This window comes from Salmo trutta, chromosome 25, assembly GCF_901001165.1.
Source record: "Salmo trutta chromosome 25, fSalTru1.1, whole genome shotgun sequence".
Classification (NCBI taxonomy): Eukaryota; Metazoa; Chordata; class Actinopteri; order Salmoniformes; family Salmonidae; genus Salmo; species Salmo trutta.
This window is the reverse complement of record NC_042981.1, coordinates 2,322,457-2,336,004: the sequence shown is the minus strand read 5'-3', so window position 1 is coordinate 2,336,004 and position 13,548 is coordinate 2,322,457.

The following is a 13,548-nucleotide window of genomic DNA, read 5'->3' as shown; positions in this document are numbered from 1 at the left end:
CTGGGTGGAAACGGAACTGATCTGGGCGGAGACAGAACTGATCTGGGTGGAGACAGAACTGATCTGGGTGCGGACAGAACTGATCTGGGTGGATACAGAACTGATGTGGGTGGAGACAGAATGGATCTGGGTGCTGACAGAACTGATCTGGCTGCAGACAGAACTGATGTGGGTGGAGACAGAACTGATCTGGCTGCAGACAGAACTGATATGGGTGGAGACAGAACTGATCTAGCTGCTGACAGAACTGATCTGGGTGGAAACAGAACTGATCAGGGTAGAGACAGAACTGATCTGGGTGGAGACAGAACTGATCTAGCTGCTGACAGAACTGATCTGGGTGGAAACAGAACTGATCAGGGTAGAGACAGAACTGATCTGGGTGGAGACAGAAATGATCTGGGTGCGGACAGAACTGATCTGGGTGGAGACAGAACTGATCTGGGCGGAGACAGAACTGATCTGGTTGCAGACAGAACTGATCTGGGTGCAGACAGAACTTATCTGGGTGGAGACAGAACTGATCTGGGTGCGGACAGAACTGATCTGGGCAGAGACAGAATTGATCTGGGCGGAGACAGAACTGATCTGGGCGGAGATAGAACTGATCTGGGTGTGGACAGAACTGATCTGGGCGGAGACAGAACTGATCTGGGTGGAGACAGAACTGATCTGGGTGTGGACAGAACTGATATGGGTGGATACAGAACTGATGTGGGTGGAGACAGAATGGATCTGGGTGCTGACAGAACTGATCTGGCTGCAGACAGAACTGATCTGGGTGGAGACAGAACTGATCTGGCTGGAGACGGAACTGATCTGGGTGGAGACGGAACTGATCTGGGCGGAGAAGGAACTGATCTGGGCGGAGACGGAACTGATCTGGGCGGAGACAGAACTGATCTGGGTGGAGACAGAACTGATATAGGTGCGGACAGAACTGATCTGGCTGCAGACAGAACTGATCTGGGTGGAGACAGAACTGATCTGGCTGCTGACAGAACTGATCTGGCTGCAGACAGAACTGATCTGGGTGGAGACAGAACTGATCTGGCTGCAGACAGAACAGATCTGGGTGCAGACAGAACTGATCTTGCTGTGAACAGAACTGATCTGGCTGGAGACGGAACTGATCTGGGTGGAGACGGAACTGATCTAGGCGGAGACGGAACTGATCTGGGCGGAGACGGAACTGATCTGGGCGGAGACGGAACTGATCTGGGCGGAGACAGAACTGATCTGGGTGGAGACAGAACTGATATAGGTGCGGACAGAACTGATCTGGCTGCAGACAGAACTGATCTGGGTGGAGACAGAACTGATCTGGCTGCTGACAGAACTGATCTGGCTGCAGACAGAACTGATCTGGGCGGAGACAGAACTGATCTGCCTGCAGACAGAACTGATCTGGGTGGAGACAGAACTGATTTGGCTGCAGACAGAACAGATCTGGGTGCAGACAGAACTGATCTGGCTGCAGACAGAACTAATCTGGGCGGAGACAGAACTGATCTGTGCGGAGACGGAACTGATCTGGGTGGAGGCGGAACTGATCTGGGCGGAGACAAAACTGATCTGGGCGGAGATGGAACTGATCTGGGTGTGGACAGAACTGATCTGGGCGGAGACAGAACTGATCTGGGTGGAGACAGAACTGATCTGGGTGTGGACAGAACTGATCTGGGTGGATACAGAACTGATGTGGGTGGAGACAGAATGGATCTGGGTGCTGACAGAACTGATCTGGCTGCAGACAGAACTGATGTGGGTGGAGACAGAACTGATCTGGCTGCAGACAGAACTGATCTGGGTGGAGACAGAACTGATCTAGCTGCTGACAGAACTGATCTGGGTGGAAACAGAACTGATCAGGGTAGAGACAGAACTGATCTGGGTGGAGACAGAAATGATCTGGGTGTGGACAGAACTGATCTGGGTGGAGACAGAACTGATCTGGGCGGAGACAGAACTGATCTGGGTGGAGACAGAACTGATCTGGGTGCAGACATAACTTATCTGGGTGGAGACAGAACTGATCTGGGTGCGGACAGAACTGATCTGGGCAGAGACAGAACTGATCTGGGCGGAGACAGAACTGATCTGGGCGTAGACAGAACTGATCTGGGTGGAGATAGAACTGATCTGGGTGGAGAGAGAACTGATCTGGCTGCAGACAGAACTGATCTGGGTGGAGACAGAACTGATCTGGGTGGAGACAGAACTGATCTGGGTGGAGACGGAACTGATCTGGGTGGAGACAGAACTGATCAGGGTGGAGACAGAACTGATCTGGGTGGAGACAGAACTGATCTGGGTGCAGACAGAACTGATCTGGGTGGAGATAGAACTGATCTGGGTGCGGACAAAACTGATCTGGGTGGAGACAGAACTGATCTTGGCAGAGACAGAACTGATCTGGGCGGAGACAGAACTGATCTGGCTGCAGACAGAACTAATCTGGGTGGAGACAGAACTGATCTGGGTGGAGACAGAACTGATCTGGGTGCAGACAGAACTGATCTGGGCGGAGACAGAACTGATCTGGCTGCAGACAGAACTGATCTGGGTGGAGACAGAACTGATCTGGCTGCTGACAGAACTGATCTGGACGGAGACAGAACTGATCTGGCTGCAGACAGAACTGATCTGGGCGGAGACAGAACTGATCTGGCTGCAGACAGAACTGATCTGGGTGGAGACAGAACTGATCTGGCTGCTGACAGAACTAATCTGGGTGCTGACAGAACTGATCTGGCTGCAGACAGAACTGATCTGGGCGGAGACAGAACTGATCTGGGTGGAGACAGAACTGATCTGGGTGGAGACGGAACTGATCTGGGTGGAGACAGAACTGATCTGGGCGGAGACATAACTGATCTGGGTGGAGACAGAACTGATCTGGCTGCAGACAGAACTAATCTGGGTGGAGACAGAACTGATCTGGGTGGAGACAGAACTGATCTGGGTGCAGACAGAACTGATCTGGGCGGAGACAGAACTGATCTGGCTGCAGACAGAACTGATCTGGGTGGAGACAGAACTGATCTGGCTGCTGACAGAACTGATCTGGACGGAGACAGAACTGATCTGGCTGCAGACAGAACTGATCTGGGCGGAGACAGAACTGATCTGGCTGCAGACAGAACTGATCTGGGTGGAGACAGAACTGATCTGGCTGCAGACAGAACTAATCTGGGTGCTGACAGAACTGATCTGGCTGCAGACAGAACTGATCTGGGCGGAGACAGAACTGATCTGGGTGGAGACAGAACTGATCTGGGTGGAGACGGAACTGATCTGGGTGGAGACAGAACTGATCTGGGCGGAGACATAACTGATCTGGGTGGAGACAGAACTGATCTGGCTGCAGACAGAACTAATCTGGGTGGAGACAGAACTGATCTGGGTGGAGACAGAACTGATCTGGGTGCAGACAGAACTGATCTGGGCGGAGACAGAACTGATCTGGCTGCAGACAGAACTGATCTGGGTGGAGACAGAACTGATCTGGCTGCTGACAGAACTGATCTGGACGGAGACAGAACTGATCTGGCTGCAGACAGAACTGATCTGGGCGGAGACAGAACTGATCTGGCTGCAGACAGAACTGATCTGGGTGGAGACAGAACTGATCTGGCTGCAGACAGAACTAATCTGGGTGCTGACAGAACTGATCTGGCTGCAGACAGAACTGATCTGGGCGGAGACAGAACTGATCTGGGTGGAGACAGAACTGATCTGGGTGGAGACGGAACTGATCTGGGTGGAGACAGAACTGATCTGGGCGGAGACATAACTGATCTGGGTGGAGACAGAACTGATCTGGCTGCTGACAGAACTGATCTGGCTGCAGACAGAACTAAACTGGGCAGAGACAGAACTGATCTGGCTGCAGACAGAACTGATCTGGGCTGCTGACAGAACTGATCTGGGTGCGGACAGAACTGATCTGGCTGCAGACAGAACTGATCTGGCTGCAGACAGAACTGATCTGGGCTGCTGACAGAACTGATCTGGGTGCCGACAGAACTGATCTGTCTGGAGATAGAACTGATCTTGGTGCTGACAGAACTGATCTGGGTGCGGACAGAACTGATCTGGGTGGATACAGAACTGATGTGGGTGGAGACAGAACTGATCTGGGTGCTGACAGAACTGATCTGGCTGCAGACAGAACTGACGTGGGTGGAGACAGAACTGATCTGGCTGCAGACAGAACTGATCTGGGCGGAGACAGAACTGATCTGGGCGGATACGGAACTGATCTGGGCGGAGACGGAACTGATCTGGGTGCAGACAGAACTGATCTGGGTGCGGACAAACTGATCTGGGTGGAGACAGAACTGATCTTGGCAGAGACAGAACTGATCTGGGCGGAGACAGAACTGATCTGGGTGCAGACAGATCTGATCTGGGTGGAGACAGAACTGATCTGGGTGGAGACAGAACTGATCTGAGTGGAAACAGAACTGATCTGGGTGCAGACAGAACTGATCTGGTTGGAGACAGAACTGATCTGGGTGGAGACAGATCTGATCTGGGTGCAGAAAAAACTGATCGGGCTGCTGACAGAACTGATCTGGCTGCAGACAGAACTAATCTGGGCGGAGACAGAACTGATCTGGGTGGAGACAGAACTGATCTATCTGGGCGGAGACAGAACTGATCTGGCTGCTGACAGAACTGATCTGGGCGGAGACAGAACTGATCTGGCTGCAGACAGAACTGATCTGGGCGGAGACAGAACTGATCTGGCTGCAGACAGAACTGATCTGGGTGGAGACAGAACTGATCTGGCTGCAGACAGAACTAATCTGGGTGCTGACAGAACTGATCTGGCTGCAGAGAACTGATCTGGGTGGAGACAGAACTGATCTGGGTGGAGACAGAACTGATCTGGGTGGAGATGGAACTGATCTGGGTGGAGACAGAACTGATCTGGGCGGAGACACAACTGATCTGGGTGGAGACAGAACTGATCTAGGTGCAGACAGAACTGATCTGGCTGCAGACAGAACTGATCTGGGTGGAGACAGAACTGATCTGGCTGCTGACAGAACTGATCTGGCTGCAGACAGAACTGATCTGGGCGGAGACAGAACTGATCTGGCTGCAGACAGAACAGATCTGGGTGCAGACAGAACTGATCTGGCTGCAGACAGAACTGATCTGGCTGCTGACAGAACAGATCTGGGCGGAGACAGAACTGATCTGGGCGGAGACAGAACTGATCTGGGCGGAGACGGAACTGATCTGGGCGGAGACGGAACTGATCTGGGCGGAGACAGAACTGATCTGGGCGAAGACAGAACTGATCTGGCTGCAGACAGAACTGATCTGGCTGCAGACAGAACTGATCTGGCTGGAGATAGAACTGATCTTGCTGCTGACAGAACTGATCTGGGTGGATACAGAACTGATGTGGGTGGAGACAGAACTGATCTGGGTGCTGACAGAACTGATCTGGCTGCAGACAGAACTGATGTGGGCGGAGACAGAACTGATCTGGCTGCAGACAGAACTGATCTGGGCGGAGACGGAACTGATCTGGGTGCAGACAGAACTGATCTGGGTGGAGACAGAACTGATCTGGGTGCGGACAAACTGATCTGGGTGGAGACAGAACTGATCTTGGCAGAGACAGATCTGATCTGGGCGGAGACAGAACTGATCTGGGTGCAGACAGATCTGATCTGGGTGGAGACAGAACTGATCTGGGTGGAGACAGAACTGATCTGGGTGGAAACAGAACTGATCTGGGTGCAGACAGAACTGATCTGGTTGGAGACAGAACTGATCTGGGTGGAGACAGATCTGATCTGGGTGCAGAAAGAATTGATCGGGCTGCTGACAGAACTGATCTGGCTGCAGACAGAACTAATCTGGGCGGAGACAGAACTGATCTGGGTGGAGACAGAACTGATCTGGTCGGAGACAGAACTGATCTGGGTGGAGACAGAACTGATCTGGCTGCAGACAGAACTGATCTGGGTGGAGACAGAACTGATCTGGCTGCTGACAGAACTGATCTGGGCGGAGACAGAACTGATCTGGCTGCAGACAGATCTGATCTGGGCGGAGACAGAACTGATCTGGCTGCAGACAGAACTGATCTGGGTGGAGACAGAACTGATCTGGCTGCAGACAGAACTAATCTGGGTGCTGACAGAACTGATCTGGCTGCAAAGAACTGATCTGGGCAGAGACAGAACTGATCTGGGTGGAGACAGAACTGATCTGGGTGGAGATGGAACTGATCTGGGTGGAGACAGAACTGATCTGGGAGGAGACACAACTGATCTGGGTGGAGACAGACCTGATCTGGCTGCAGACAGAACTGATCTGGGTGGAGACAGAACTGATCTGGCTGCTGACAGAACTGATCTGGGCGGAGACAGAACTGATCTGGCTGCAGACAGAACTGATCTGGCTGCAGACAGAACTAATCTGGGCGGAGACAGAACTGATCTGGGCGGAGACGGAACTGATCTGGGCGGAGACGGAACTGATCTGGGCGGAGACAGAACTGATCTGGGCGAAGACAGAACTGATCTGGCTGAAAACAGAACTGATCTGGCTGGAGATAGAACTGATCTGGGTGCTGAAAGAAATGATCTGGTTGGATACAGAACTGATGTGGATGGAGACAGAACGGACCTGGGTCCTGACAGAGCTGATCTGGCTGCAGACAGAACTGATGTGGGTGGAGACAGAACTGATCTGGCTGCAGACAGAACTGATCTGGGTGGAGACAGAACTGATCTGGGTGGAAACAGAACTGATCAGGGTAGAGACAGAACTGATCTGGGTGGAGACAGAACTGATCTGGGTGCGGTCAGAACTGATCTGGGTGGAGACAGAACTGATCTGGGCGGAGACAGAACTGATCTGGGCGGAGACAGAACTGATCTGGGTGGAGACAGAACTGATCTGGGTGGAGAGAGAACTGATCTGGGTGGAGACAGAACAGATCTGGGTGGAGACAGAACTGATCTGGGTGGAGAGAGAACTGATCTGGGTGGAGACAGAACAGATCTGGGTGGAGACAGAACTGATCTGGGTGCTGACAGAACTGATCTGGCTGCAGACAGAACTGATGTGGGTGGAGACAGAACTGATCTGGCTGCAGACAGAACTGATCTGGGTGGAGACTGAACTGATCTGGCTGCTGACAGTGGTGGTGGCTGTGCTTTGGCAAAGTGGGTGGGGTTATATCCTGCCTGTTTGGCCCTGTCCGGGGGTATCATCGGATGGGGCCACAGTTCCTTCTGATCTCTCCTGTCTCAGCCTCCAGTATTTATGGTACAGTAGTTTATGTGTCGGGGGGCTCGGGTCAGTCTGTTACATCTGGAGTATTCTCTTGTCTTATCCGATGTCCTGTGTGAATTTAAATATGCTCTCTCTAATTCTCTCTTTCTCTCTTTCTTTCTTTCTCTCGGAGGACCTGAGCCCTAGGACCATGCTTCGGGACTACCTGGCATGATGACTCCTTGCTGTCCCCAGTCCACCTGGCCATGCTGCTGCTCCAGTTTCAACTGTTCTGCCTGCGGCTACGGAACCCTGACCTGTTCACCGGACGTGCTTGTTGCACCCTCGACAATTACTCTGATTATTATTATTTGACCATGCTGGTCATTTATGAACATTTTAACATCTTGACCATGTTCTGTTATAATATCCACCCGGCACAGCCAGAAGAGGACTGGCCACCCCTCCTGGCCTGGTTCCTCTCTAGGTTTCTTCCTAGGTTTTTGGCCTTTCTAGGGAGTTTTTCCTAGGGAGTTTTTCCTAGCCACCGTGCTTCTTTCACACGTATTGCATGCTGTTTGGGGTTTTAGGCTGGGTTTCTGTACAGCACTTTGAGATTTCAGCTGATATACGAAGGGCTACATAAATACATTTTATTTGATTTATTTGACAGAACTGATCTGGCTGCTGACAGAACTGATCTGGGCGGAGACAGAACTGATCTGGGTGGAGACGGAACTGATCTGGGTGGAGACAGAACTGATCTGGGCGGAGACAGAACTGATCTGGGTGGAGACAGAACTGATCTGGGTGGAGAGAGAACTGATCTGGGTGGAGACAGATCTGATCTGGGTGCAGAAAAAACTGATCGGGCTGCTGACAGAACTGATCTGGGCGGAGACAGAACTGATCTGGGTGGAGACAGAACTGATCTGGGCGGAGACAGAACTGATCTGGGTGGAGACAGAACTGATCTGGCTGCAGACAGAACTGATCTGGGTGGAGACAGAACTGATCTGGCTGCTGACAGAACTGATCTGGGCGGAGACAGAACTGATCTGGCCGCAGACAGAACTGATCTGGGCGGAGACAGAACTGATCTGGCTGCAGACAGAACTAATCTGTGTTCTGACAGAACTGATCTGGTTGCAGACAGAACTAATCTGGGTTCTGACAGAACTGATCTGGCTGCAGACAGAACTGATCTGGGCGGAGACAGAATTGATCTGGCTGCAGAAAGAACTGATCGGGCTGCTGACAGAACTGATCTGGCTGCAGACAGAACTAATCTGGGCGGACACAGAACTGATCTAGGTGGAGACAGAACTGATCTGGGTGGAGACAGAACTGATCTGGGTGGAGACAGAACTGATCTGGCTGCAGACAGAACTGATCTGGGTGGAGACAGAACTGATCTGGCTGCTGACAGAACTGATCTGGGCGGAGACAGAACTGATCTGGCTGCAGACAGAACTGATCTGGGCGGAGACAGAACTGATCTGGCTACAGAACTGATCTGGGTGGAGACAGAACTGATCTGGCTGCAGACAGAACTAATCTGGGTGCTGACAGAACTGATCTGGCTGCAGAGAACTGATCTGGGTGGAGACAGAACTGATCTGGGTGGAGACAGAACTGATCTGGGTGGAGATGGAACTGATCTGGGTGGAGACAGAACTGATCTGGGCGGAGACACAACTGATCTGGGTGGAGACAGAACTGATCTAGGTGCAGACAGAACTGATCTGGCTGCAGACAGAACTGATCTGGGTGGAGACAGAACTGATCTGGCTGCTGACAGAACTGATCTGGCTGCAGACAGAACTGATCTGGGCGGAGACAGAACTGATCTGGCTGCTGACAGAACTGATCTGGGCGGAGACAGAACTGATCTGGGCGGAGACAGAACTGATCTGGGCGGAGACGGAACTGATCTGGGCGGAGACGGAACTGATCTGGCCGGAGACAGAACTGATCTGGGCGAAGACAGAACTGATCTGGGTGGAGACAGAACTGATCTGGCTGCAGATAGAACTGATCTGGGTGCTGACAGAACTGATCTGGGTGGAGACTGAACTGATCTGGCTTCAGACAGAACTGATCTGGGTGCAGACAGAACTGATCTGGTTGGAGACAGAACTGATCTGGGTGGAGACAGAACTGATCTGGCTTCAGATAGAACTGATCTGGGTGCTGACAGAACTGATCTGGGTGGAGACAGAACTGATCTGGCAGCTGACAGAACTGATCTGGCTGCAGACAGAACTGATCTGGGCGGAGACAGAACTGATCTGGGTGGAGACAGAACTGATCTGGGCGGAGACAGAACTGATCTGGGCTGAGACGGAACTGATCTGGGCGGAGCCAGAACTGACCTGGGTGGAGACAGAACTGATCTGGATGCGGACAGAACTGATCTGGGTGCGGACAGAACTGATCTGGCTGGAGACAGAACTGATCTGGGTGCTGACAGAACTGATCTGGGTGGATACAGAACTGATGTGGGTGGAGACAGAACTGATCTGGGTGCGGACAGAACTGATCTGGCTGCAGACAGAACTGATGTGGGTGGAGACAGAACTGATCTGGGTGGATACAGAACTGATCTGGGTGCGGACAGAACTGATCTGGCTGGAGACAGAACTGATCTGGGTGCTGACAGAACTGATCTGGGTGGATACAGAACTGATGTGGGTGGAGACAGAACTGATCTGGGTGCGGACAGAACTGATCTGGCTGCAGACAGAACTGATGTGGGTGGAGACAGAACTGATCTGGCTGCAGACAGAACTGATCTGGGTGGACACAGAACTGATCTGGCTGCAGACAGAACTAATCTGGGTTCTGACAGAACTGATCTGGCTGCAGACAGAACTGATCTGGGTGGAGACAGAACTGATCTGGCTGCTGACAGAACTGATCTGGGCGGAGACAGAACTGATCTGGCTGCAGACAGAACTGATCTGGGCGGAGACAGAACTGATCTGGCTACAGAACTGATCTGGGTGGAGACAGAACTGATCTGGCTGCAGACAGAACTAATCTGGGTGCTGACAGAACTGATCTGGCTGCAGAGAACTGATCTGGGTGGAGACAGAACTGATCTGGGTGGAGACAGAACTGATCTGGGTGGAGATGGAACTGATCTGGGTGGAGACAGAACTGATCTGGGCGGAGACACAACTGATCTGGGTGGAGACAGAACTGATCTAGGTGCAGACAGAACTGATCTGGCTGCAGACAGAACTGATCTGGGTGGAGACAGAACTGATCTGGCTGCAGACAGAACTGATCTGGGTGCAGACAGAACTGATCTGGGCGGAGACAGAACTGATCTGGCTGCTGACAGAACTGATCTGGGCGGAGACAGAACTGATCTGGGCGGAGACAGAACTGATCTGGGCGGAGACGGAACTGATCTGGGCGGAGACGGAACTGATCTGGCCGGAGACAGAACTGATCTGGGCGAAGACAGAACTGATCTGGGTGGAGACAGAACTGATCTGGCTGCAGATAGAACTGATCTGGGTGCTGACAGAACTGATCTGGGTGGAGACAGAACTGATCTGGCTGCAGACAGAACTGATCTGGGTGCAGACAGAACTGATCTGGTTGGAGACAGAACTGATCTGGGTGGAGACAGAACTGATCTGGGCGGAGACGGAACTGATCTGGGCGGAGACGGAACTGATCTGGGCGGAGACAGAAATGATCTGGGCGAAGACAGAACTGATCTGGGTGGAGACAGAACTGATCTGGCTTCAGATAGAACTGATCTGGGTGCTGACAGAACTGATCTTGGTGGAGACAGAACTGATCTGGCAGCTGACAGAACTGATCTGGCTGCAGACAGAACTGATCTTGGCGGAGACAGAACTGATCTGGGTGGAGACAGAACTGATCTGGGCGGAGACAGAACTGATCTGGGCGGAGACGGAACTGATCTGGGCGGAGCCAGAACTGACCTGGGTGGAGACAGAACTGATCTGGATGCGGACAGAACTGATCTGGGTGCGGACAGAACTGATCTGGCTGGAGACAGAACTGATCTGGGTGCTGACAGAACTGATCTGGGTGGATACAGAACTGATGTGGGTGGAGACAGAACTGATCTGGGTGCGGACAGAACTGATCTGGCTGCAGACAGAACTGATGTGGGTGGAGACAGAACTGATCTGGCTGCAGACAGAACTGATCTGGGTGGACACAGAACTGATCTGGCTGCAGACAGAACTAATCTGGGTTCTGACAGAACTGATCTGGGCGGAGACAGAACTGATCTGGGCAGAGACAGAACTGATCTGGCTGCAGACAGAACTGATCTGGCTGGACACAGAACTGATCTGGGTGGAGACAGAACTGATCTGGGCGGAGACAGAACTGATCTGGGTGCAGACAGAACTGATCTGGCTGCTGACAGAACTGATCTGGGTGCAGACAGAACTGATCTGGTTGCAGACAGAACTGATCTGGGCGGAGACAGAACTGATCTGGGTGGAGACGGAACTGATCTGGGCGGAGACGGAACTGATCTGGGCGGAGACAGAACTTATCTGGATGCAGACAGAACTGATCTGGGTGGACACAGAACTGATCTGGCTGCAGACAGAACTAATCTGGGTTCTGACAGAACTGATCTGGTTGCAGACAGAACTGATCTGGGTGGAGACAGAACTGATCTGGGTGGAGACAGAACTGATCTGGGTGGAGACAGAACTGATCTGGCTGCAGACAGAACTGATCTGGGTGGAGACAGAACTGATCTGGCTGCTGACAGAACTGATCTGGGTGGAGACAGAACTGATCTGGCTGCAGACAGAACTGATCTGGGCGGAGACAGAACTGATCTGGGCGGAGACGGAACTGATCTGGGCGGAGCCAGAACTGACCTGGGTGGAGACAGAACTGATCTGGATGCGGACAGAACTGATCTGGGTGCGGACAGAACTGATCTGGCTGGAGACAGAACTGATCTGGGTGCTGACAGAACTGATCTGGGTGGATACAGAACTGATGTGGGTGGAGACAGAACTGATCTGGGTGCGGACAGAACTGATCTGGCTGCAGACAGAACTGATGTGGGTGGAGACAGAACTGATCTGGGTGGATACAGAACTGATCTGGGTGCGGACAGAACTGATCTGGCTGGAGACAGAACTGATCTGGGTGCTGACAGAACTGATCTGGGTGGATACAGAACTGATGTGGGTGGAGACAGAACTGATCTGGGTGCGGACAGAACTGATCTGGCTGCAGACAGAACTGATGTGGGTGGAGACAGAACTGATCTGGCTGCAGACAGAACTGATCTGGGTGGACACAGAACTGATCTGGCTGCAGACAGAACTAATCTGGGTTCTGACAGAACTGATCTGGCTGCAGACAGAACTGATCTGGGTGGAGACAGAACTGATCTGGCTGCTGACAGAACTGATCTGGGCGGAGACAGAACTGATCTGGCTGCAGACAGAACTGATCTGGGCGGAGACAGAACTGATCTGGCTACAGAACTGATCTGGGTGGAGACAGAACTGATCTGGCTGCAGACAGAACTAATCTGGGTGCTGACAGAACTGATCTGGCTGCAGAGAACTGATCTGGGTGGAGACAGAACTGATCTGGGTGGAGACAGAACTGATCTGGGTGGAGATGGAACTGATCTGGGTGGAGACAGAACTGATCTGGGCGGAGACAGAACTGATCTGGGTGGAGACAGAACTGATCTAGGTGCAGACAGAACTGATCTGGCTGCAGACAGAACTGATCTGGGTGGAGACAGAACTGATCTGGCTGCTGACAGAACTGATCTGGCTGCAGACAGAACTGATCTGGGCGGAGACAGAACTGATCTGGCTGCTGACAGAACTGATCTGGGCGGAGACAGAACTGATCTGGGCGGAGACAGAACTGATCTGGGCGGAGACGGAACTGATCTGGGCGGAGACGGAACTGATCTGGCCGGAGACAGAACTGATCTGGGCGAAGACAGAACTGATCTGGGTGGAGACAGAACTGATCTGGCTGCAGATAGAACTGATCTGGGTGCTGACAGAACTGATCTGGGTGGAGACAGAACTGATCTGGCTGCAGACAGAACTGATCTGGGTGCAGACAGAACTGATCTGGTTGGAGACAGAACTGATCTGGGTGGAGACAGAACTGATCTGGGCGGAGACGGAACTGATCTGGGCGGAGACGGAACTGATCTGGGCGGAGACAGAACTGATTTGGGCGAAGACAGAACTGATCTGGGTGGAGACAGAACTGATCTGGCTTCAGATAGAACTGATCTGGGTGCTG